The sequence below is a fragment of the Canis lupus genome, chromosome 15, assembly GCF_011100685.1.
Source record: "Canis lupus familiaris isolate Mischka breed German Shepherd chromosome 15, alternate assembly UU_Cfam_GSD_1.0, whole genome shotgun sequence".
NCBI lineage: Eukaryota > Metazoa > Chordata > Mammalia > Carnivora > Canidae > Canis > Canis lupus.
The window spans coordinates 8,397,919-8,402,583 of record NC_049236.1 but is presented as its reverse complement, the minus strand read 5'-3'; the positions used below and the strand labels follow the sequence as shown (position 1 = coordinate 8,402,583).

At 36.2% G+C, this 4,665-nt stretch overlaps 1 long non-coding RNA gene across 1 annotated transcript; it reads left to right on the top strand.

Annotated features, from left to right (window-relative positions):
- The first annotated feature begins 418 nt into the window (after positions 1 to 418).
- On the top strand, positions 419 to 3,226 carry LOC111098964. Its single transcript, XR_005370200.1, has 2 exons — positions 419 to 550; positions 775 to 3,226. It is a non-coding gene; the product is annotated as an uncharacterized LOC111098964 (long non-coding RNA).
- Positions 3,227 to 4,665: the final 1,439 nt, after the last annotated feature.

The following is a 4,665-nucleotide window of genomic DNA, read 5'->3' as shown; positions in this document are numbered from 1 at the left end:
ATTAATTCCTTGGTGAAGAAAAAATTGGAAAGTGGTTCCTGAATCTACTATATTATCTTTTAGCTGTATTTATCTGTGCATATGTAAACTCCATTTATCATTTATGGAGGAGTCTGATTAACTCAACAAAATATTATCTCCATAAAGTTCCAAAGTAAAGGACCTTATGAGACACAGGAAGAACTCTAAAACATATTGTAAGCAGTGGCATATGATCCTATTTAAATACAAAAACTGTGAGGTCCTAATTCCAAGGCAGATAGTTAAGTACACACCTGCCTCTCCCACTGAATGTAACTTTAAATCCTAGACAAAACGCATGGATTGGATCCTCAAAACTCTAAAATATAAATGGTAGTAGCAGACAAATTAGGAAAGCAGACCTATGTTCTAAATTCCACAGAACTGGCAACGACTTCATAATTCTTCAGTTACTACACAGCTTGGACCCAAAGGCAGCCAGAAACACAGAAGTATGCTCTGAAGGAGCCAAGAGAAACCCTCCCTTTCTGACTGAAGAGTGGGAAAGAGGGCTCCTGAAGATCAGAGGGTGGGTCACAGCTCTTCCCCCACCTCCTTCTTCTTTTCTTACTTCTTCGCCATTCCAGGTCCCAGATGATATACCATAGCAACCGTATCTGGTAAGGCACTTAAATCTCAGAGGATTCAGAGTGAATAGATCCCTTCTCTTTGACCAAAAGAGCTATGATCCCAAGAGTGTGGGCAAATCTCCATTGATTTTCTTCCTTCCGTCTCGTTACCTTCTCACCACAGATGCAGTCACAGGAAGTGTACAGCAGAAGGAAGAAACTAAAGTCTCAGCTCTTTAGATGAAGGACTGGGAAGGGAGGCTCCAAGGAGCCAGAAAGTGTCAAGGACTCTATAAAAAGTAGCAAGATGAAGAGTGTGATCCCACAGTTGTTTGAATTATTCAAGTTACCTCTGAGCTGTACATACAATGGGTCTGACCCTATATATATAGCACAAGTTCTGAGAAGTGAGCTACCGGGAAGAACTATTGTCCAGGTCTAATTTACCACTGAGTAATACACATGCAGCAGTGATCCAAGTAGTGCTGCAATCACTTAGAAACTGAACTGATACTGGAACCATAGGTCATGGAAGCACATCAAAACATGCAGCCTGAACCTAACTTGGCTGACTATTATCCTTAGTTACCCAGAGATTCATACACAATATCTGAAAAGTCAAAGATGAAATCCAAAATTATTTAGCATACAAAGAACTAAGAAAATTTCAACTCCACAATCAACAAAAACCAATCATGACGTGACACAAATTTTAGAATAACCAGAGAAAGATGTTAAGGCAGCTATTATAACCAGACACTAAAGGTGAACATTTCTGAAGCAAATGGAAAGATAGTTTCAGAAAAGGAATATAAAGAAAGATCAAATGGCAATTTTAGGAATAAAAAATACAAAAATAAAAAATTCACTGGATGAACTCAGAATGGAGATAAAAGGGGTCAGTGAACTTGAGATAGGTCAATAGAAACCATCCAATATGAACAGAAGAGGGGTTAAAAAAAATAACTGAGGAGAGGCCTTGGGATCTGTGAGACAATACCAAACCGTCTAATATCATTGGAGTCTGAGTCAGAGAGGAGAAAGGAGGTGGAATAGCAAAAATATGAATAGCTGAAAATTTTATGTAGTTGTGGAAAGATATGTACTTATACATTCAAGAACCTCAGAAAACCCCAAATGAAAAATTCAAAGAAAGCTCACCCAAACATATCATAATCAAATTAATAAAAAGGACAAAGATTCCTGAAAGCAGCCAGAGAAAATGTTTCATAGGATGAAAAAATTATTTGAATGGCTGCATATTTCTCATCAAAAGTCACGGAGGTCAGAAGGAAGTGGGAATTTTTAATGTGTTGTAAGAAAAGAAATGTCAACCTAGAATTTTATATCCTCTAAAAATATCTTTCATGTATTAAAGTAAAATAAAGACATTTTCATATGAATGCAAACTATGAGAATTAGAAATCAGCAGATCAGCTCTAAAAGACATGTTAAAAGTAGTTTTCCAGGTGGGAAGGATATGATACCAATGGAAACTCAGAACAGCAGGTGTTAAGAAAGAGCAACAGAAATAACAAATATCCAGATATATGTAATGGACTGTTTTCCTCTTGAGCTCTTAAAAATATGTACAATAGTCATAAACAAAATATACTATATCATCCAAAGGGGTTTTATAATTTATAAGACAACTATAAAGGGATGTAAATGGTGATAAGATACCTACATTCCACTTGAATTGGTAAAATACTGATTTTAAGTATACTGTAAAAGTTTAAGTACATTTAGGGTAATCCCTTAAAAAAAGTAAAAAACTAGACAAAGAGATACAGTAAAAAAACCACAACAGATAAAATACTAAAAAAAATGCTCAAGAAATCCAAAAGAGGGCAGGAAAAGAGAAATGGAAAAATGTAGAAGAGAAATCATACAGAAAATAATAAAATGGCAGTTCTAATCCAATATATAAATGCACATAGTCTAAATAAACCAAGTAAAATATTGAGATTATCAGAAAAATTAAGGCGTGGATCACTATATGCTCTCCATAAGAAAGTCATTTCTAATGTAATGACAAAGATAGGTTAAAAGTAAAATGACAGATGGGATGCCTGGGTGGCTCAGCTGGGTCAACCAGCTGCCTTCCGCTGAGGTGAAGTGAGTCTGCCTCTCTCTCTCCTTTTGCCCTGCTCCCTGCTTGTGCTTTCTCAAATAAATAAATAAAATCTTAAAAAAATAAAATAGAAAAGACTTACCATACAAAAACTAATCAAAAGAAAATAATCCTAGATATTTATGTACCAAACAACAGAGCTTCAAAAACCAACAGTCCTAAAAAAGGAAGAATAGATCCATTATCAAAGCTGGAGATTTCAACATTGCTTTTTCAGTAATGACACCAGTAGAAAATCAGCAAAGACAGAACTGAACAATACCAGGAGAATCCAAACTCTTTTCAAGTATACATGGAACACTTGGCAAACAGACCAGATCTTATCTCCTAACAAACTCTAACATTTTAAAAGAACTGAAATCATACAAAATATGTTTTGATGATGAATCTGAAAATCAACAACTGCAAAATAACTAGAAAAGCCTCCAAAAGTTTAGAAATGGAAGAAATATCAAACAATATTAGAAACAATTCTGAATTGAACAATAAAAATTTAACAATACTTGTGTGACAACTTATAGCATTAAATGCTTTTGTTAGGGCAGCCCCGGTTGTGCAGCGCTTTAGCGCCAGCCTGCAGCCCAGGGTGTGATCCTGGGGACCCGGGATCGAGTTCCACATTGGGATCCCTGCGTGGAGCCTGCTTCTCCCTCTGCCTGTGTCTCCGCCTCTCTCTCTCTCTCTCTCTCTGTGTCTCTCATGAATAAATAAATAAAATCTTTAAAAAAAAAATGCTTTTGTTAGAAAAGTCTCAAATCAACAATCTACGCTTCCACCATAAGAAACCAGAAAAAGAGGAAAAAAATAAACAAAGCAAGCAAAAGGGAGGAAATCATAAAAAGTAAAAATTATTGAAACTTTACTGCAAGCTGTTTCTTTAAAAAAGAACACAATTAAGAAACTCTAGTTTAGGGCAGCCTGGGTGGCTCAGCAGTTTAGCGCCGCCTTCAGCCTAGGGCATGATCCTGGGGTCCCGGGATTGAGTCCCACGTTGGGCTCCCTGCATGGAGCCTGCTTCTCCCTCTGCCTGTGTCTCTGCCTGTCTCTCTCTCTCTGTGTCTCTCGTGAATAAATAAATAAAATCTTAAAAAAAAGAGACTCTAGTTTAGACAAAAAGCCCCATGATTGGTGTCAGAAATGAAGGAAAAGGGGCGCCTTGGGTGGCTCAGTCAGTTGGGTGTCTGCCCAGCATCCTGGGATCCAGTCACCGAGATAGGCTCTCTGCTCAGCAGGGGGTCGGCTTCTCCCCCGCCCCTCTCCCTGCTCTCTATCTCTCAAATAAATAAAATGGTTTTTTAAAAAAGATGACTATTGCTGATCCCCAAAACATAGAGACTACCACAAGGAATTTTACACATAAAAATTCTATAACTTCGATGAAATTGACCAAACTACCAAAATTCCAAAGAGAAAACTGAAATTATTCAATATCGATTAAGTAAATATAATTCCTAGTAAAATCCTTTTGAAATACACGTCTAGGCTGTGATGACTTCAATGCCGACTTCTACCAAACATTTAAAGAATAACATTAAGTCTATACAATTTCTTCAAGAAAGTAGAAAAAGATGGAATATTTTTCAAATCATTATATGAAGCCAGGATCATCTAATTACAAAACCAGATAAAAATACAAAAACACTAGGTTCAATATACCTTAGGAACATAGGCATGAAAATCCTCAGTAAAATCTTAACTCAAGTTGAATTCATCAGTATATAAAAATAATAATACAATACAACCAAGTAACATATCAGAAATCCAAGGCTGGCTTCAATAATCAAAAATCAGTCAATGTGACCTACCATATTAACATTCTAAAAGAGAAAAAAAAAATCAATTTACCTGAAAAAACCATCTGACAAAATTCAACAAATGTTCATAATAAAAATTCCCGGCAAATCAGAAGGTATTTTCCTCAGTTTAATAAGAGGTATTCTA